Below are 22,555 nucleotides of genomic sequence, written 5' to 3'. Positions count from 1 at the left end.
TCTTTTTGCCAGTACTTCGGGCCTGGTGGCCTCGTGCATGGATATAGCTTAGTCATCTCATGTGACAACTCCTCGACAGCTCAAGAGCGAACATCAACAGGGGTGTAAAGGACACACCCAGAGTCCTCGTGGAGGGGGGATCCGCTTGTCAGCTCAAGAGTATGGGTATTGAAAGCCCCATCACCATTCCTTACAGGGTGGGACCCTAAGTTTCCTTATGCCACTGAACAGCAACTATTGCATTTTGATCTAGAATAGTGCAGATTCCTGTCACTGATTGACAGGAGGTACTGCCAACTGATTGGCACTCAATCTAAGGAGGAAAGGAAGATACATTAGGAACCAGGCCCAGAACATGCCAATCACACAACCTGAATCATGTTCATTGCCCTCAATAGCTCAATATTCTGAGACAGGTATATGTGTGCAGCCTCAAAGATGCAACGTCACGGCGAGAAGACTGAAAATGGCTTTCGGTCAACAGTCAGACAGAAGTGACGTTTTGATTAAGGAATAAAAAATATTGTACAAGGTCATTACCATTTAATAGAAGGAATTTTGGGAGAATTGTCAAAAGAGGCTATTGTCTTGACTCAACTTTGTGAAAATTATTTCTAAAGTGCTTTGTATTGAAATCTGTAGAAGCTGTTTTTTTAAAGATCTCTGTCAGTAGCTTATACACATTGCCAAATCTACTAAAACATGTTTGTTGTCATCGAAGGGGGTTTGACCAATATGTTTAAAATCCATTATTTATAACTCTACTTACTTGTGCTGGCTTTAAGAAAAGCTCCACCACTTTGAAGTGCTAGCCCTCACCTTTAGTTGACCTATTAGCCTCCTCTCCATTGAAATTCAGGTTTAGTTGCACCCCTGCACCAAATTGCCAATTTGAAGGAACTACTCAGATCTTGTGTCATGTCTTATGTAGGCAATGTTAAAATCATTGAAACTGGCATTCTCAAAACATTCATTGTCAAGCTTCAACAGCTTCAAAACCACAGAACCAAAAGGTGCCTGAAACCTCATAAACAGAACAACATCAAGCCTTCTCTGAAAACTTCTCCCTGGCTGCCAATCAAAGCCAGGATCACATTCAAAGTTCTCTGCACCATCCAAAGAGGCCTTCTGGATGAAAGGCACAAGATACCTGCAGAAATTAGCTCCACGCTGCTCCCCAGCTACAAACCTCAGTTAATCTCTGCTAAGTTTATTCATCCACATTGAACCAAGCTTATAAAACATCGAGGAAAAATTGTTTAGGGAATGCCGATTGCACGGTTTCTCTATGGTGCAAATCGAGAGCAGCTGGTGTGTAGCTGTCCATGAAATGACTACCAGAGAACAGAGGTGGACTGAGAAGTAGGCCCACAAATACCTGTGTCTCCACCAGCAAATGACGAGGAGGCACTAGGAGATCTAGCTGTGATGCTGAGCAACACAGCAGCGTTACTGGCCAAGGGAGTAACCAGCAAATTAAAATAACCCGCACTTTGAGCAAAAGCTCTTATGACACCAAGCAAGTGAAGCAAGTCATTGTGACCCTCCCTAGACAAGCTTTCGCGTCTCTTCCATGTATCTATCTAGCCATTCCTCCCTTCACCCTTCCATCCAACCGCTGATAATCACCATTTACCCTTTATATTCTGTCATCCATTCAGTCTTTCATCCAACATTCATCCTGTCACCATTCCGTCATCATTCTGCCCTTCCATATCCAAACCTATCCATCTATCTACAAATATATACATCAAACATATCTATCCTTTCACCCCAGTCATCCATCCTTTCACTTAACCCCCCTTTCATCCATTCATCCATCCTTTCAGTCATCCATCCAGTCTTTCCCTCATCCATATACCTTTCACTCATACATACATTCAGCCATTCATTCACTTATCCATCAATCCACCATTTCACTCAGTGATCCATCCTTTCACTCACCCATCCACCCTTCGACCCACCCAACCACTCACCCATCCATCCATTTACCCTTTCACTTATCCATCCCGGTCACCTTCCCACGCCTTTGCATTAATTACGAGCATTTGTCTGCTGAGTTGTAGTCAGAAGAGGTTCAGCAGAAACCCCACCTCTGCAGTGGCTGATAAAGCGGGAGGCTGACGACGCCCCTGGTACTGGCAGCAGCCTGGCAGACAGGCCATATGTGTGTAAAATGATAAGTCAATCAGCAAAGGTTGGTGAAGTGACAAACTTTTCAAAATGTTTATTAACAAAAAGGTAGTCTCACTGGGGGAAGTGTAGCCTTGGACTTCCACAGCAATGGTGAGGTAAAGAAATCATATGTATCTTTATTGCAATTATATAGTAGATGCATTTATTTAAATAATTTATCCATAAATGACACAGCATTCATATTTTGGAGAGAGGCTAAATCCAATATAAATATCCAATTAAAAGCAAAAAAAGTGAATTAGCCATGCTTTAGGCGCGGAAACAGAATTTCTACTACTACGGCATAGAAACTACCTAAACAATTATTCGCCGCTTTTAAAAATAGACTTGCGAAGTGGCACGAAATAAAACCCCAAATGTACTTGCTTGTTTCTTGTTAGTCCCACAGTGGGGAAGAGACAGGTTCAGAATGGTGCGAGGAAAAAGTGTGCTATGTTCAAGTCTAACACCAGTGGTTTAAGCTCACCCTAATTGAAATATAGTCACAACGGTCCAACTGTGGACAAAACAGATCGTTTTGCAAAAATCTAACCTGCTGTACCGATTGGAATTGAAAAGTAGTAATTCACAGGAAATGTAATGATTTCCTTTAGAAAAAACATTTTGGGAAAAGAAATACTCATGTCAGTTAGGGCAGTGTCACTGCCTCTATGAAGCACCAGTGTGACAAAGGCCCATTGTGTCAAAAATATGTGTAACCATCAGTGAATAGTGTGAGAGGGGCTTGAAAAAAGACCAGTGCTCCCACACATACCACGAAGAGAGTGGTCTAATGAGCTCCTGAAGGCAGGGGAACATTGAAAGGAGAGGGTAAAGTTGACTATGCCCTAAAAGGATGCCCATGGAAGTGAGAAGAAAAACGGAGAGGGAAAACATTAGGCAGATAAATTCTCTTGTCAGTTGGAAATTTACATCAACTACGGGAAACTGCATGCATATCACCTGCAGCTGCTCTAACGAAAAGAGGAACAAACCAATGGTCAGTGAGGCACTAAACTTGGAATGAAAGTAGCCGTATAATATACGGGCATGTCCATCAATTTACGTGTTCATATGAAGGCAGCCTGCCTCCAGCCATCAAGGGTATTAAGTCCCAGAGTGATCATGTTGCATTTGTCCATCCCAAAAAGTTCCCTTCTGCATAGTAGACCCACTTTGTCTCCTCCTCTGGGTCCCAGCATGACCTGTTCAATCTCTTTCCATTTTATCTCATCACTGCTGTGTTGTTGACTCCTATAGTGTTAGACAAGTTCTGCTCCTATCGTGCCGCATTTGATCCGGCTTCTGTGTTGTAGAATTCTGCATTTCCCTTTCTGTGTCGTTTGTCCAATGTAAAGTAAGTTGCATGGACACCAAATTGCATATATCACATCCTGTGTATTGCAGTTGCTAAAACTTGTAAAAGCCATATCCACATATTGGTGGGTAACATTGCTGGTATTGAAACAGAATTTACATGCCACACATTGACTACACTTTAAATGGTTTTTCAGAACATTAAGAGAGTAAGGAAAAATAGAAAGGCTACTTATCCTGTTCCCTGGGTAATTATTGAATAAACAAATTGGACAAGTCCTTGGTAGGTGTAAAGGTCGTGGTTCATGACCTGTACCTATGCAAAAGGAGCGCAAACAACTGTTTGCTTGTTGTCAGTCAGTACGCCCTGTATGTCTCTCCATGTTAAATGTGTTCTTTGGACATATAACGCGCTATCACGAGATACCTAATTTTAACTAACACAAGATGTGCCATAATGCGAACACTTCTCTGAGCAAAAACGTAAATGCATTCCGAGATAATATTGATAAATAACGACAGTTCACCACTTCACAAATCTGCATTTTGTTTAATCATTCTCTAATATGCCAGTTTGGTAGTCTTATAGTCAACCAGACACTACTGGGGCACATTGTAGCCACGCTTGGTTATTTATAGATAGCCATCATGCATGCACTCACAAAGCCACATGCAGGATGCCTTCTTCAGACCAGTCCCCACCACTCTACGCACAGGGGAGCGCTACAAAAGTAAGACATGCATGATATACCTACAGATAACTGAAAATGTGACAATATAAGTTGTACTATGTATTTTCTCTTTCACAGGTATTCGCTGCATAGGATCTGTAAGTAACAAGATCCCACAACACTCACAGCGCACTTTAGGGTGTGCGCTGATACTCACACCAACGTGCCCCTTCTTTGGGTCACGCACTCTCATATGGTCCTGACGAAAGCCTCTTGAACAGTTCTGAAGGCTGAAACTAGTAGACCTACACCATTTTAAAGAGATACAGAGGTTCATTTTAAAACCTCCAGTGTATCCTGACGATGGTTTTATCCATGTCCTAGGACCCTTTTATTAAAACTTTCATAAGGGCATTTCCTAGAGACATTTTTAGCACATAAGTTCACCTCACATAGCACTGTACACTTTCCACACTAGAACCCGCTCCGCTGTAGTTCAGGCGTTGAAGCACAGCTTGATTGCACTCGGTAATACAGCTGGGCCCCGATGATGAAGCATGCCACCTACTAGGTAGGTGGGTGAGGGGTTTCCTTAAACAACAAACAGTTGTTTGCGCTCCTTTTGCATAGGTACAGGTCACGAACCACGACCCTTACACCTACCAAGGACTTGTCCAATTTGTTTATTCAATAATTACCCAGGGAACAGGACAAGTAGCCTTTCTATTTTTCCTTACTCTCTTATTCTTCTGAAGTATTATGACAGCGCGCAGCTGTGAGAGTTGATCCTCTCATTCACAAATATTGTTTGGTATCTAACTCAAGCGTTATTCAAAAGAACCATCTAGCAGCATGGCTGAAAACCCGGGACTTACTTTTACTGACGAAGATGTCAACAACATCCTATCAGCTTCACCACTGATGGCAGACTTCAATGTGGCACAAACCATCTCACAGAGTGCAGATTGGGAAAATTTGACTGAAAAAAGAGAAGGAACGCATCAGAACAATCTTACATGGCATAATATTGACAGAATATTTACGCTCTAATACAGCCCCAACAGGATTGATTGTGACAAATTCACCCCGAATATTCCTAGATGATGCAGCCTTCTGAAGAGACTGGGCCCAGATTGCCTGGCACTGCACCAGAGACTGGATTATTCTAATAATTCAGATGGCAAAAAGATTATCTGACGCAATATTGATCGATATCTAGGGAACTGAGACCCATTTTAAAACCACCTTAACTTCATTCAAGAAAAGAATGGATGAAGTAAATAAAGAAATGGCGGAATATAAAGATGAATTGACTCAGTCAAAGATCCATCAGTTCCAAAAGGATTAAAAAAAATCTCTTTTGTCAAAACATACCCATATTCAGACGCTGAATACAAAGCACCAACCAGATCAGCTCACTCAGTCTCCACAGATGATGCATCTTCCATCAGTAGTGGATCCAGCAGTGAGAGCCATGGATCAAGTAATGGGAACTACAGGAATAGACAAAGAGGTAGAGGGCACAACACCTACTGGCAACAACCCTGGCCAAATACATACCAAGGTGGACATATGAATTACCAGGGCCATTTCCCCCCGATACCACCACAGATGGCTCCCCCTATACTATATGGCTGAAACCCCCAATTTACTCAACCACCACCACAATACGGGAACCAACGGTTTCCTTTTTTAGGATCAGGCCGGAGAGGACGCGGGAGACGACCCCGAAAAGGACAAGTACATTGGGAAGAAGACTTGAACCCGAGCGCCAATGATAAAGCAGGGTTTTTTCTTTAAAACCGAATACCTGTTTCATTTTCGCATGTTATAATTAAAAGTACTACTGATTAATTATTAATCATTAAAAGTTTGTCGAGTCTTGTCTAACCAACCTTATTAACAAGAGAATTACACGTGGGAATGCTATTGCATGGCTAAAATAATAAATGAACTAAGTTGGTGAGCAAACTGACAGAAATAGATGTTGCTTATTGTTAGACCTGGCACCTTGGCGTGAGTTTCCCTTCCACTTTTTGATGGTGTGCCTCGATTGTTTTGCTGGTGTTGTCCGCTCAGGGCACTGCGCCACGGCTAATCCGTGCCGCAGTGCAAGTGCTCCCAAAGTAAAATGTACCTGTAATTGATGTCCATGATTGGTTTATTGGATTCACTGTCAGTCCCCAGTAAAGTGCACCAAGGGTGCCAGGGCTTGTGAATGCCAATGCTGCTGGTGGGCTTGCAGCGCTGGTTGCGCCACCCACAGAAGCGGCCGTGTAAAATGTGTCTAGGGTCTGCCACCGCAGACCCTGTGCGCGGTCCCGGACCGTCGCGCTGACTGCGCAAGTGCCCCCACTTGCCAGTCCCTAAACCTTCCCTTACCTACATATTAGCCACCCCTCTGGTAGGCCCAAGGGCAGGGTGCATTGTAGGCATAAGGTAAGACATGCCCTGGTGTGTGTGGCATGTCTTAGTAGTGAATTACAGCCCTTTCCGTTCTTCACTATTGAAGGCTACCTGCTCTCCATAGGCCAGAATGGGCTGCTGGGATCACGCCAACGCTGTGACCCCAGTGGACTCAGAGAGCATGGTAGAGTGTCAAGTTTGGTATGACTGAACTCAGAATAATAAAATACTTCTTGTAAGCAAGTTTATTTTAATATCCTGGGTTTGTAAATACTACTTTTAGAAAGTTAGTATTTACTGACCTGACCATCTCAGTCCGCCTCTGCTGTGTGTGTGCGTTCTGCCCAGCAACAGTAAGGAGCAGGGTTGGGGAATCCCCAGAGACAGGTTGGCTGCCAGGTGGTGGGTAGAGAGATTACACCTGGATGGGTGGGAGGAGTACACCTTGGCTCTTGAATAGACCTGTGCTCTGCCACCACAAAGCCGGCGCCACCCCCTGTGGGGCGGCTGATGTCTCTGCCCTGCTGCTGAAAGGAAAGAGCAGAGTCACAATAACAAAGTGCTCCAGAACTGGACTGAGCCAGGCCTAGGCCCCCTGGCGCTAAAGAACAAAAGAATCATGGTATAAAAGTAGGAGCCTGGCTCCTAAGAAATCAGAATCCTGTTTACCACAAAGAACCTCTGCCCGACTAGAAGGAGAAGGAGACGCTGGAGGAGCTGGCCTGCTGCCTGCCTTGCTGAGAAAGGAGAGGAAGAGACTTACTGAAAAGACTTTGCTACTTTGTGCTTGAACATTCTCCAAGGGCTTGATCTGAGCTTGCCCCCTGAACTGAACCCCAGGAACAGTGGGTTCTCTGTGCTTCTTGCTCATCCTCCAATTCGAGCCGTGTGGGCCTCCCGCTGGAAAAGAGACTGCGCCCCTCATCGCCCCTCCTAGGGCCGTGACACTCAGGAGCTCGCCTGCCGCAATCCCGTGAGAGCCCCGCTCCGTCCGGAGCCGCTCTCTGTCCCCGGGCCAGGCCGCCTGCACCCCTGTCACCGCCTGCCATTGGAGTGCGCTGAACGCGCTATCACCCCTCCTGCCGGAAGCCGTCCGACGACTGTGATCCACGCCGGGTCACCCAGCTGCACTGACCGTGCCCTGTGACCCCGCTTCGCTATCCCCGGACATCTCAGGCCGCGCCGCCCCCGCTGTGGAGACCCTCCTGCACCGCCGTGCTAAAGGGTCGCTGGCCGCGCCTGCCTACGTGCCCACACCTGCTGATTGAGGACCCTAGAACACTTCCCAAGCTGAGAGTCGCCCCGACCTGTGCCGACTCTCCACATCACGAAAGAAGTTCCAGTATCGGGCTCGGGGCCCGCAACGCCTTATTTCCCCGTTCGCAGGAACCGATCTCTGTGAGTACTGGAACTACAAGTAAAGAGACTACGAACTATCCATTTGAAACTACGAACCAAGAACATTTGCCTGCTTTACAACCTGGTGGCCTAGCGAAAACGTTATTGGTCTTGTGATAAGTCTGTTGAGATATATATACCTTATTTTTACATAAAGACTCGTATTTTTATATATATCCAAGTCTGGTGTCCGTTTCTGGGGGGATTGATGTATTTACTGTGTGTATGATTGTAAGTGCTTAACCAACAACGCCTGAGGAATCGCCTTGGCTGCTCACGCCACGCACCTAGAGGGTGAGCAAGGGTCATTCGCGAGGGGTTATCCTGCGCCCTGACGTGGAGGAGAGGGTTCCTGCTTGACCCAAGGGCAACCTTGCGCCAACCAGAGATCCCCGACTCTAACATTGTTGGCAGCGGTTGGGATTTCGGATTTGCACTTATAATTTGCATACAGTGAATTATTAATCACCAGATAGTGAGAGCAGACCAAATAACGCAGCCACAGGTTTTCATTTGTTGAACTTTGTTGAGACATCTGCCATTACTGCAACCATGCCTGGCTCACACTCCGCTGGAAGAGCACTCTCTGTGATTTCTGGAATAGATGAGGTGGATTGGGAGAGACTGGAAGGCTACACGATAGAGCAATTGAAAGGCTACAGTGTAAAATTCCGAGTCCCCCATGCTGGATTCAAGAGGAGAACCCAGTACGCCAAGGCGCTGAGAGCCTGGAAGGAGTCACGAGACCCACGGAATGCGGGGGACATCGTTCCACCCGACAACCTTGAGGAGCCCAGCAGGGTCCGGTCGCCAGAGGAGCTGGCAGACAGGGCAGCAGACAGGGCGCATGCAATGGAGATGGCAAAGTTGGCAGGACAGATGGAAATGGAAAAGCAGAAGTTGGCCCTGGAGGCACAACAACGCCAAATGGATCATGATATCAGATTGAAGGAGTTGGAGCTGAAGGCGAAAAGTTTGGACACCGCTCCTTCTGGTGGCAGCACTCCACCAGCGCAGGTAGAGTCCAAGGTGTACATCCCCAAAGATGTAGTAAAGGAGTATTTTAGAAAGGATGACATAGGGCAGTGGTTTAGGGCCTACGAGGTGGCCATGTCCTCACACCGGGTCCCTGAGAAAGACTGGGGAGCGGGGTTGTGGGGAAGGTTCCTTGCTGAAGGGCGTGACACACTGTTAGATTTACCCTTAGATCTCCAAACCTCATACCCCCACATGAAGGAAGCTTTAATGACCAGGTATGGGTTAACTCCGGAGCTATATAGACAGCGGTTCAGGGAGACGAAGAAGATCCCTGAGAGTACGTATGTGGAGTATGTGACCTTTTTCTGCAGAGCGCTGGATGGTTGGGTGAAGGGTAGCAAAGTGAATGATTATCAAGGGCTGCTTGATTTAATTGCATGGGAGCACTTGTCCAGTCAATGTTTTCCTGAGCTACGCCAGCACCTGATTGATAGCAAGCTGTCCAACCCGAGGAAGCTTGCTGAGGAGGCGGACCGCTGGCTCAGCACCAGGGTCCACAAGGGTCAAGTGGGAGACTCCGCCAAAGGTGGGCAGGGTCCCCAGCAGAAGAGTGGGGGGGACAGGGGTAAACAGAAGGGGTTCCAAAAAGGCCCCCAAAGTAATTCCCAAGGGAACCAGCAGAAGGGTTCTCAGCCTCCCCCACCCCCGCAGCAGAACGGGGCCCCGACAGGTAGACCTGTTCCAAAGGGGCCCTTCAATTGTTATAAGTGTGGTGATCCGGGTCACATTGCCTCTGATCCTAAGTGTCGCCTGTTTGGTAAGACCGCACCCACTGGTGCTCCACCCCGGCAAGTAGCTAGTGTTAACTTTGGGGAGGAAGTAGCCGTCCAGGAGGGTGGGGGTCCCGGGCAGATGACCCTAGTCTCGCTAGGAGACAGTGAGATGGTCCCTGTAACCTACCTGCCCTCGAACACTAAGAAATATGGGCAAGTGGTGACCATCAATGGAAAGAAGGTTGAGGCTCTTAGAGATACAGGAGCCAGTGTGACCTCGGTGAGGCAACACCTGGTGTCTCAAGAGCAAATTGTACCCAATGCCTACTGTAGGGTTGTCAATGCTGACAACGTAGAGAGTCGTTGTCCAATGGCTCAAGTTCCCTTTGAGTGGGGGGAGGTCTCTGGTACTCTACAAGTCGCTGTGAGAACTGACATGCCTGTAGACTGTCTGCTAGGGAACGACCTGGAGAGTTCCCCTTGGGAAAAGGTGGAGAAGACCACGCATCTGAGGATGGTGGGTCTACCCGACTGGGCGTGCGTGACCACCCGGTCCATGGCAGCCAGTAGGGGTGTTGAGAGGGTCCTGGAGCCTGAGGGAGAGGTCCAGGAACCGGCCTTAGGGAGAAGGCGCAGGAGGCGCGGGAAACCGGCCCCCGAAGTTCCCACGGCCCAGGAGGAAGTAGACCCTGAGGGGGATGCTCTGGAGCCTACCGGGGAACAGATTGCCGAACTGGGAGACCTGCCTGAGCTGACCCATTGGCAGCAAGAAGGAGGTCCCTCCAGGGAGGAATTCTGCAGGGAGCAGAAAGAATGCCCTTCTCTCGTGGGTATGCGGCAACAGGCTGCAGACCAGGCCAATGGTGTTCAGGCCAAAACACACTACGTGTACTGGGAGAGTGACCTCCTGTATTCCGAGCCTAAGGCTGCTGAACCTGGGTCAGCCCGTGTGCTGGTGGTACCCCAGAAGTTCAGAACCTTCCTACTGGGGCTGGCTCACGATGTGCCGTTAGCAGGACATTTGGGGATGGACAAGACCTATGACAGGCTTGTCACCCACTTTTACTGGCCCCAAATGCACAAGAATTCAGATTCCTACTGCCGAACCTGTCAGACTTGCCAGGCAAGTGGTAAGAGCGGAGGGAAGCATAAGGCTCCTCTGCAACCTTTCCCTGTGGTCGGTACGCCATTCCAACGAGTGGGTATTGATATTGTGGGGCCTCTGGACCCCAAGACAGCCCTGGGCAACAGGTTCATCCTGGTCTTGGTGGACCATGCCACCCGGTACCCTGAAGCCATCCCTCTGAGGACAGTGACGGCCCCCGTGGTGGGACGGGCACTGATGGGGATTTTCTCCCGAGTGGGATTCCCTCTAGAGGTGGTGAGCGACAGGGGGACCAATTTCATATCCACATATATGAAATCCCTGTGGAAGGAGTGTGGGGTAACTTACAAGTTCACCACTCCTTACCACCCCCAAGGAAATGGGTTGGTTGAGAGATTCAACCGAACCCTCAAAGGCATGATCATGGGCCTGGACGGTCCAATGAGGCGTAAGTGGGACGTCCTCTTGCCATGCCTGCTCTTCGCTTACCGAGAGGTGCCACAGAAGTCTCTAGGGTTCAGCCCCTTTGAGCTTCTGTATGGTCACCCGGTAAGAGGACCTCTGAGTTTGGTGAAGGAAGGCTGGGAGCAATCTCCCAGGAAACCTCCCCAGAATGTATATAGTTACATGCTGGCCTTCCGAAACCAGACTCGGCGTTTCAGGCAACTTGCTGAGGCAAATCTGGAAGCCAGCCAGGAGGAGATGAAGCGGTGGTACGACCGGAATGCTACTCTGGTAGAGCTTCAACCTGGACAAAAGGTGTGGGTCTTGGCCCCAGTGGAGCCGTGTGCACTTCAGGATAAGTGGACAGGTCCATTTGAGGTTGTGGAGCGCAAAAGTCCTATCACCTACTTGGTGGACATGCAGACTCCCAGGAACCCTTTGAGGGTCCTACATGTTAACCGCCTTAAGCCCCACTTAGAGAGGACCGAAGTGGGCATGCTGCTGGCCACTGATGATGGAATGGAAGAGGAGACCGAGCCTCTTCCTGACCTCTTAGTGGCCTCTGAGAAAGATGGGTCAGTGGATGGAGTTAACCTCTCACCCACCCTGACGCCCGAACAACAGGAAGACTGCCGCCACTTGCTGGGACAATTTTCCGACCGATTCTCCCTGGTTCCTGGTGTCACAGATTGGTGCGTCCATGATGTGGACACAGGAGACAGCTTACCTGTGAAGCACAAGGCTTACAGGGTAACTGACAGGGTCAGAGCTTGCATCAAGGAGGAGGTCTCCAAAATGCTGGCGCTAGGGGTGGTTGAGTCCTCCAGCAGTCCTTGGTCCAGCCCCGTGGTCTTGGTCCCAAAGGCTGCTGCGCCGGGAGCCACACCTGAACTCCGGTTCTGTGTGGACTACAGAGGACTCAATTCAGTCACGAAGACTGACGCGCACCCCATCCCCAGAGCTGATGAGCTCATTGATCGGCTGGGGGCTGCCCGGTTCCTCAGTACGTTTGATTTAACGTCTGGGTACTGGCAGATCGCCTTGACCGATGGGGCCAAAGAGAGGTCAGCATTCTCTACCCCCGATGGGCACTTCCAGTTTCGAGTCATGCCATTTGGGATGAAGAATGCCCCTGCCACCTTTCAGAGGTTGGTCAACCAGGTACTGGTTGGGCTGGATGCGTTCAGTGCCGCCTATCTGGATGACATCGCAGTGTTCAGTGCCACCTGGCCTGAACACCTGCGCCACCTCTGGGAAGTGTTGATGGCGCTGCGCCGAGCAGGCCTCACGATCAAGGCAAGCAAGTGCCAGATCGGGCAGGGTTCCGTGGTGTACTTGGGACACCAAGTGGGGAGTGGCAAGGTGGCACCCTTGCAACCCAAAATTGAGACCATCCTGGCTTGGGAACCCCCCAAGACGCAGACCGCAGTGAGGGCCTTCCTGGGGCTCACTGGGTACTACAGGAGGTTTGTCAAGGGCTATGGAACGATCGTTGCCCCCTTGACAGAGCTGACTTCGAAGAAGCAGCCCAGGAACGTGATTTGGACTGACACCTGTCAGAAAGCTTTCGACACCCTGAAGACTGCCATGTGCACGGCGCCCGTGCTCTTGGCCCCTGACTTCTCCAGGGAATTCCTAGTCCAGACAGACGCTTCAGAGCATGGTGTAGGGGCTGTTCTCTCACAGATGACTGAGGAGGGCTGGGACCAACCCGTAGCCTTCATCAGTAGGAGGTTACTTCCACGGGAAAGTAGGTGGAGTGCAATTGAGCGAGAAGCATTTGCTGTGGTCTGGGCGCTGAAGAAGCTAAGACCCTACTTGTTTGGGTCTCACTTCCGGGTTCAGACGGACCACAGGCCCCTCAGATGGTTGATGCAAATGAGGGGTGAAAACCCGAAGCTGTTGAGGTGGTCCATCTCCCTACAGGGTATGGACTTTACGGTGGAACACCGTCCTGGTACAGATCACGCCAACGCTGACGGTCTGTCCAGGTATTTCCGCCTTAGTGACGAGGAACCCCCTGGGCAAGGGTAGTTCTCCCCACATTTCAGCTGGAGGGGACACGTGTTAGACCTGGCACCTTGGCGTGAGTTTCCCTTCCACTTTTTGATGGTGTGCCTCGATTGTTTTGCTGGTGTTGTCCGCTCAGGGCACTGCGCCACGGCTAATCCGTGCCGCAGTGCAAGTGCTCCCAAAGTAAAATGTACCTGTAATTGATGTCCATGATTGGTTTATTGGATTCACTGTCAGTCCCCAGTAAAGTGCACCAAGGGTGCCAGGGCTTGTGAATGCCAATGCTGCTGGTGGGCTTGCAGCGCTGGTTGCGCCACCCACAGAAGCGGCCGTGTAAAATGTGTCTAGGGTCTGCCACCGCAGACCCTGTGCGCGGTCCCGGACCGTCGCGCTGACTGCGCAAGTGCCCCCACTTGCCAGTCCCTAAACCTTCCCTTACCTACATATTAGCCACCCCTCTGGTAGGCCCAAGGGCAGGGTGCATTGTAGGCATAAGGTAAGACATGCCCTGGTGTGTGTGGCATGTCTTAGTAGTGAATTACAGCCCTTTCCGTTCTTCACTATTGAAGGCTACCTGCTCTCCATAGGCCAGAATGGGCTGCTGGGATCACGCCAACGCTGTGACCCCAGTGGACTCAGAGAGCATGGTAGAGTGTCAAGTTTGGTATGCCTGAACTCAGAATAATAAAATACTTCTTGTAAGCAAGTTTATTTTAATATCCTGGGTTTGTAAATACTACTTTTAGAAAGTTAGTATTTACTGACCTGACCATCTCAGTCCGCCTCTGCTGTGTGTGTGCGTTCTGCCCAGCAACAGTAAGGAGCAGGGTTGGGGAATCCCCAGAGACAGGTTGGCTGCCAGGTGGTGGGTAGAGAGATTACACCTGGATGGGTGGGAGGAGTACACCTTGGCTCTTGAATAGACCTGTGCTCTGCCACCACAAAGCCGGCGCCACCCCCTGTGGGGCGGCTGATGTCTCTGCCCTGCTGCTGAAAGGAAAGAGCAGAGTCACAATAACAAAGTGCTCCAGAACTGGACTGAGCCAGGCCTAGGCCCCCTGGCGCTAAAGAACAAAAGAATCATGGTATAAAAGTAGGAGCCTGGCTCCTAAGAAATCAGAATCCTGTTTACCACAAAGAACCTCTGCCCGACTAGAAGGAGAAGGAGACGCTGGAGGAGCTGGCCTGCTGCCTGCCTTGCTGAGAAAGGAGAGGAAGAGACTTACTGAAAAGACTTTGCTACTTTGTGCTTGAACATTCTCCAAGGGCTTGATCTGAGCTTGCCCCCTGAACTGAACCCCAGGAACAGTGGGTTCTCTGTGCTTCTTGCTCATCCTCCAATTCGAGCCGTGTGGGCCTCCCGCTGGAAAAGAGACTGCGCCCCTCATCGCCCCTCCTAGGGCCGTGACACTCAGGAGCTCGCCTGCCGCAATCCCGTGAGAGCCCCGCTCCGTCCGGAGCCGCTCTCTGTCCCCGGGCCAGGCCGCCTGCACCCCTGTCACCGCCTGCCATTGGAGTGCGCTGAACGCGCTATCACCCCTCCTGCCGGAAGCCGTCCGACGACTGTGATCCACGCCGGGTCACCCAGCTGCACTGACCGTGCCCTGTGACCCCGCTTCGCTATCCCCGGACATCTCAGGCCGCGCCGCCCCCGCTGTGGAGACCCTCCTGCACCGCCGTGCTAAAGGGTCGCTGGCCGCGCCTGCCTACGTGCCCACACCTGCTGATTGAGGACCCAAGAACACTTCCCAAGCTGAGAGTCGCCCCGACCTGTGCCGACTCTCCACATCACGAAAGAAGTTCCAGTATCGGGCTCGGGGCCCGCAACGCCTTATTTCCCCGTTCGCAGGAACCGATCTCTGTGAGTACTGGAACTACAAGTAAAGAGACTACGAACTATCCATTTGAAACTACGAACCAAGAACATTTGCCTGCTTTACAACCTGGTGGCCTAGCGAAAACGTTATTGGTCTTGTGATAAGTCTGTTGAGATATATATACCTTATTTTTACATAAAGACTCGTATTTTTATATATATCCAAGTCTGGTGTCCGTTTCTGGGGGGATTGATGTATTTACTGTGTGTATGATTGTAAGTGCTTAACCAACAACGCCTGAGGAATCGCCTTGGCTGCTCACGCCACGCACCTAGAGGGTGAGCAAGGGTCATTCGCGAGGGGTTATCCTGCGCCCTGACGTGGAGGAGAGGGTTCCTGCTTGACCCAAGGGCAACCTTGCGCCAACCAGAGATCCCCGACTCTAACACTTATGTGATGTTATTGTGTTTTGCGCTTATAATTAATATGCATTAATTGCTTTTGATGTCGCAAATGGCTAGATAAATACATACACATAAGGGTATTAGCAGGGGAGTAACACTGTATAATAATTTCCGTGCAGTAATTCTGTTTTATGTTTATTTCACTTAAGTTGACCAATGTGGCCTACCAAAAGATGGCTACCACCCGCAGCCTGCATTCGAGTTGATGGAAAATTTTACAAAGAGGCTTCGCACTGCCTGTGACCTTGCCCTCTCAACAAACTGACAAGCCATGATCATGACGACAAACCCAGGATGGATGCCAAGAGTCCCTGAACATGATATTTGTTACAAAAACCAAATACTGAACTTATGAACTGATGATCCCACGATTGGGATACAAATGATCCAAAAGAGACATCCGTAGAAGTAACGAATTAGTTATGGACCCCTTATTTTTCTATTCATTATTTGGAACGATCTAAGTGTGAGAAAATCTCGCACAGTATCTCAAATGTACCAAGATGACATTATTTCCGCCATTCATCCGCTCTGAGCAATGAATTGTAACATCTCAGAATGTAAATATTAGTATAAATATTAGTAGACTAGAGAGAGAGGTCTAGCGCCACTTCTTCCCGAACTGATGATCCGAGGTCCCGATGCTGACGGAGAGGACGATGACTCTACATGACGGCTAGAAACTCTGATTGAATTACTGAGGACCGGTTCTGACTTAGGATCTGACATTTAGACAGAATAGGTAAATATGAGAGAAATGAATTTGCATTTAATTGGCTTTTCTTACAATTTTAGATAAACAAATATTCAGTTTGAATCTCTGTGTCGGGTGGTTATTTTCTTGTCATGTTTATTGAATTTATTTACATATTGTAAAGAAATGTTTTTCGCCAGATTTATAAGCAACTAGTTGATGCCATTGACCTCAGGGTACATGCAGATTGGTTAGGTATAAGGAAAGTGTTTCCCCTTATACATGGCACGGATAAGAGTGGTAGGATGAATGTTGGTGTAATGGGCCCCACCGGCGTGTGATGTGTGTATGCGTGTGTGACTGTGAGATCACTCCGTCCGTGGAAGTAGAGGGGATTCGGAAGCTCCGATCTGCACCAGTTTCTTGGTAGCAGAATGATGGTTAACTATTGTCTTGATCTGGTGAATTTGCGTATATATAGGCTTGTTGATTATTGATAGATATTTGTACTAACACTGTAGGTTGAAGTCGTGTTGAGTTTTATGTATTGTGAACGGCTTCTGGGACGTAGGGAGTCGGTGACAGTTCCGTAGTAGGGCAGAGGGAGTGCTGCTCTCGGAAAAAGGCGGGATTGTTGGCCCTGTATGCAGACAGGGGAAAACGTGTGACAATTGAAGTTGCGCGTCGCATTGTCTGGGTTCGATGAGGTAGCATCGCCATGTGTTGCCATTAGAAACGTATTTTCTGTGTGAGAAAAGTATATATGATAGCGAAGGTTATCTGTGAAGTTCTGGTCTTAGGTCTCAGGGGTCCGTATGGCATTCCGTTAACGCCTATCATTAGAAAGGTAATAGGTATTCTCTGAGCTTGTTAGAAGGACGGGGCAGAGGTAAGCGCTGCTTTGTTAACGTGTGATATAATTCTGTAGTAGGACAGACTGTTCGCTGTTCTCGGGAAAGACAGAATTCTGTGCAAATGTACTACATTTTCTGGTGTGAAAGTGCGTGAATGAGAAGGCATTCTGGTTAATTGTGAAACTCTTAGGAGCATTCCGGAGAAAACAGTTAATTGGTGCTTATTAGAAGGGTAGAGTAGATGTGCTACTTTATCAACGGAAGTAAGGATTCTGTAGTAGGGCAGAGGTAAGCGCTGCTCTCGGGAAAGGCAGAATTCTCGTGGGAAAGGTCTTTTGCTGTTCTGTGGCTAGCGAAGCAGACAATGGAGATGTTTGTATGTTGTAACTAACAGACTCGTAGAAGTTGAAACAAAGTCTACCGAGTAGTCTTGTAAAGGAGGGGTAGACGAGAGAGACAGGAGACAGGAGCAGAAGCTGCTGCAGCGACTGCTGACGTCAGAGAGACCGCGCTGTGATTGGACAGTGGGTTGGAATGGTGGAAAGTACGGTGATTGGTGCGCTAGTGTACGCCGCGCTAGGATTGGGAGACATATAGGGTGACGTAGACGCTCCAGGATTGGTGCATTAGTGTGAGTCGCGCTGCAATTGGACAGGAGATCGTACAGTTGTAGAAAGGACAAACAGCTTGCGGAAAATAAGAAAATGTATTACCACGCTGAGGAAAAGAAAAAGAAATCCTTGTTTAGTAAGGTTAAGACCTGGTTTGACAAGGATAAAGATATTGTGACTAGAGAAGGACAGTTACTTCCTCCGATAAGAACCCCCGCATCCTTCATGGTTGCGAAGTATGGGTATCATACCTGTATTTGGTTAGATAACTGGGTGAAGTATACGAAAGAAGATGGAGTGTTAGCTTTCCCGGAACATGGCTCGTTTAATCTGGCCATACTGAGAAACTTACGGGAGCGGATGATGTGTCTAGAGCCTCGGCCTAGGCCGACGCAATTTGAGGCATTAACTGAATGGGAAGATGAAATGCATGAGCGAGAAAAGTGGAGGGGTGGAGGGAGTTACCGTTATATGTTTGGGCGAAAGTATGATCGCGAAACCCATCATGACAGGATGAGAAGGTGACGTGATGCCAGTATGACAGAGGGATTATATTCTGTAAGAACAGCAGAGGAGTCAGAAGGGAGAAAGTGTACAGAGAAAGAACATAATGTAGAAACCAGGAGATATGGGGCGAATGAGTCTGATGACGATGTCCTAGAGGACATGCTCTATAACCACCCCCGTATAGACGAGAACCAGAGGTAGGAACAGCAGTGACCCCGATGAGAGACACCCTGCGGATTATTAAGACAGAGGGTACCACCCCTGGGTTGAAAAGCAGTTGTTCTCTGGTGGAAAGAGAAAGAGAGAGAGATAGAGAGAGAGAAAGAGAGAGAGAAAGAGAGAGAGAGAGAGAGAGAGAGAAAGAGAGAGAGAGAGAGAGAGAGAGAGAGAGAGAGAGAGAGAGAGTAAGAGAGATAGAAAGGGAGAATGAAATTGAGGATGAGAAGACCAGAGAACTAGCAAGGACTACCTTTGAACTGACAGAGAAAATCAGAGAACTGACTAAGAATCTTGAGGCGGTTATGGTACCTGTGACAATAGGTCCGGTTATGCCGATTTTTGACAAGCAGAGGACGGGCGAAAGTGGTTTGACAGTACCATATGTGGGCAATAGATTAATTGTTCCTCCGGAGCAGGCAGAAATGAGAGCAGGAGAAACACAGTGGAGAACGGGAGAAAATCAGTGGAGACATACCATATGTGGAGGAGAATTGAGTGTGTAGACTAACTCGAGTTTGAATTCTGGATGTGTGGAAGGGAACAGAGGATCGATCTTAGAACCACAAAGAGTGACAGAACCAGGGGGTGCAGAAAAATCTGTGGGAATAACTGCTGAGGATTTGAATGATTGGCTGAAGGCTTTGCAGAGGAAAGAAAGAGAATCCCAGGGAATTGATGTAGCTAGACTACGCATGGAAATGGAGGAGCTGATTGTAGGAATGATCCCTACAGAAATGCTGAAAAATTATCAGGAAGGGGAAATCCTAGTCCTGTGTAAGAGCATTACATGGAGAGCAAAGAACATACATGACAAGTTGAAAGGAATAGCCAGTGAATTGGGGATTGACATGGACAAGGTAAAAGCTTTACAAAAGCCTTACCGTGTGGATTTTACAGATAAGGACATTGAGAATCTGAACAATGCAGGCCGAACAGGGCAGATCAAGGAGATGATTGCTTTATTGAAAAAATGGGGAGACGTAGAAAGATGGAAAGACAGATGGTACAGAAAGCGAGAGGATGGGACAGATAGAACTTACTCGACATTCCCTCTGAAAGAAAAGTAGAAAGCAGTGACAGCCTACCCTATGAGGGAGATTCCAGGAGGTGGGTATGTACATGTCCCATGGACCAGACAGGATATTTTATCATTTACAAATGATTTTCCTCGACTAAGGGAGAAGCCCGTCGAGTGTATAGACAGGTCGACAGATTTGTGAAGTTGTCAAAAGTGCTGTGGATTGACCTGAATAGTCTGTTTGATATAATTGTACCAGAAGACCTGTGGGCAGAATGTAAAATAGTCATAGACTGGCCCACTAAGGAATACCCAAGAGATCCAAAGACAGGAGCTCCAGATCCGGAGGTCATGAAGAAGTACGAACAGGTTATGGCCTTCCTGAAAAATAAGGTACCCCCCAAGGAAACAGATTGGGTTAAAATAGATTGAACACATCAAGAATTAAAAGAATCAGTCCATGCATATTATGAAAGACTAATATTAGCTTTCAAACAGTTCAGTGGAGATGAACATCTGGGTGACAAGGACCTGAGCCATTTTGTATATAGATTTGTGTATGGCTTGCGGCCTGAGATCAGTGAAATGATTAGGCAGCATACCGTAGACTGGCAGAGCAAGACGATTGATGAGATCCTGAGACATGCAAAATACTTCAGTGATGAGATTGAGGCAAAGCAGAGGAAACTAAAAGAAAAGGCAATGTGGGCACAGGTGAAAGTTGCAGAAAGACAGGAAGCTCAGTTGGTTGAACAAGCAAATAACCCAGGAAATAAACCCAGGTTTGGTCCAGGAAAAGGGAAAGGAAATATTGAAGAAGCCAAGAAGAAATTCCCCTGCCACAATTGTGGAAAATTAGGGCACTGGAAATCCGAGTGTAAGAATCCACCGTCTGCTAATGATGACAATCCATCATTGAATTCACAGGTGCAGAGTGAGGGGTGTGGTCAGCATCAGCAACAGCAGAAGGCTGCTAAGCAGCAGAATCAGGTGCCAAAACCACCCTTGCCGCAGAGAAGAGGATCCCAGAAGTACAGCCAAGAGTCGGGGTTCTACGATGAAGAGCAGGTAATCAAGCCAAAACGCGCATGCGCTGTAGCTCAATACTGGCTGAAAAATGAGGGAAGTGATTCTGAGGGAGACTTCTGACGGTGCCGAAGAGAGGAGGAAGAGTGCGTACTTGGCGCAACTCTAGAAATAGACCAGGCAGGACCTTTTGTAGATGGGAAAATCAATGGTGAAAGTGTTACTTTTCTAGTTGACACAGGAGCCACGAGATCAACTGTCAGGTCAGCTGATATAAAGAATCTTCCTCTCTCAGATGAGGCAATCCAAGTAGTTGGTGTGTCCAACACACAGATTAAAACTCATTTTACTGAACCAGTAAGGGTTAGAATAGGGAAATTTTCAGATATGCACCGATTTGTGGTGTGTGACACTAGTCCTGTGAACTTGCTAGGCAGGGATCTGCTGTGCAAGATGAATTGCACTATTTTCTCTACTCCAGATGGAATAACCTTTGAAACACCAGATGAGGATGTCCTATACAGAATGACCATGGATAACAGGGAATATGAGGCTTTGGGGACATATGCTGTATTTAATCCGGATGCATTACCCCCAGAATTGAAACAGACAGTGAAAGCAGCAGTTTGGGATTTTACTGGAGAAGATGTGGGCTTGATGAGAAATGTAGATCCAGTGAAAATTACTGTAAAAGAGGGAGTGGTCTACCCAAACATTCCACAATACCGACTAACACCTGAAATAATTGAAGGAATAACACCCATAATTGAGAAGATGATTCAGCAGGGGGTGTTAAGAGAAATATTGAGCAGCCCATGTAACTCACCAATAATGGGACTGAAGAAACCTAATGGAAAGTTCAGAATAGTACAGGATTTGAGAAAAATTAACAAGATTGTTGTGTCATGTTGTCCCATTGTGCCAAATCCATCAGTGATTTTGTATCAGATTCCCCATGATGCAGAATGGTATACTGTAATTGATGTGTGTCATGCTTTCTTTTCAATTCCATTGCATCATGACAGCCAACCAATATTTTCTTTTAGATTTGGAGAGCGGATTTTGGCATGGTGCCGAATTCCACAGAGGTATACAGAGAGCCCTTCAATATTTAATCAATTGCTGAAGAAATCTCTGGAAAGTTTAACAATGCCTGAAAATTCAGTCTTGGTCCAGTATATTGATGACCTACTTGTGGCATCAAAAACACGTGAAGCTTGTGAAGTAGACACCATTGCTTTACTGAATCACTTGGCAGATGGAGGATTAAAAGTATCTCCAGCCAAATTGCAATTCTGCAAGAAAGAAGTCCAGTATCTGGGACATAACATTGAGAAAGGCCTGAGAAAAGTGACCATTGACAGGATTAAAATCATTAGAGGAATGAGAGCCCCAATGACACAAAGAGAAGTGAGAATGTTCCTGGGAATGGTGGGTTACTGTCGTCAGTGGATAAGTAACTTTTCCTTGATTGCCAAACCATTGATTAAATTGACCAAAAGTGAGGTGAAAGACCCATTAGAACTAAACCCAGAAGAAATGGCTGCATTTAGAGAGTTAAAGGACAGACTATGTGAAGCTCCTGCTCTAGGAATGCCAGATTACGAAAAAGATTTGAGCTGTATTGTAGTGAGAGAAATGGATGTGCACTTTCAGTGTTAATCCAGAAACATGGACGCCTGAGAAGGCCAATTGCCTACTTCTCATCAACACTTGACCCAGTAGCTGTAGGTTCGCCAGGTTGCCTAAAAGCAGTAGCTGCTACCTGTAAAAGTCTGGAACAAAGTGAGGGAATCATAATGGGATATCCTGTACGGGTATTCGTACCTCATGATGTGGCAATCCTTTTAACAAGGAGCCGGACACAGTTCATGTCTCATAGTCGGCTGACTAAATATGAGAAAGTCATTCTTGGTGCAACCAATGTGAGCCTGGAGAGATGTGTGAATGTGAATCCAGCGACACTGTTGCCTGATGCTGAATGTGTGGGAGTGAGAAATGAAGTTGATCATGACTGCCTGGATGTGCTTGATTACTGTACAAAACCAAGACCAGACATAAGAGA

At 47.8% G+C, this 22,555-nt stretch overlaps 1 pseudogene across 1 annotated transcript in view; it reads right to left on the bottom strand.

The window, feature by feature from the left end:
• LOC146812860 (homeobox protein NANOG-like) overlaps positions 1–22,555 on the bottom strand; it is a 494,597-nt pseudogene that overhangs the window by 455,845 nt on the left and 16,197 nt on the right. Inside the window, exon 2 of the transcript XR_014966928.1 lies at positions 5,039–5,142. The product of XR_014966928.1 is annotated as a homeobox protein NANOG-like (transcript). The remainder of the gene's footprint in view (positions 1–5,038; positions 5,143–22,555) is intronic.

This window comes from Triturus cristatus, chromosome 7 (assembly GCF_964204655.1).
Source record: "Triturus cristatus chromosome 7, aTriCri1.1, whole genome shotgun sequence".
NCBI lineage: Eukaryota > Metazoa > Chordata > Amphibia > Caudata > Salamandridae > Triturus > Triturus cristatus.
The sequence above is the reverse complement of the archived record's forward strand: the minus strand, read 5'-3'. Positions and strand labels throughout refer to the sequence as shown.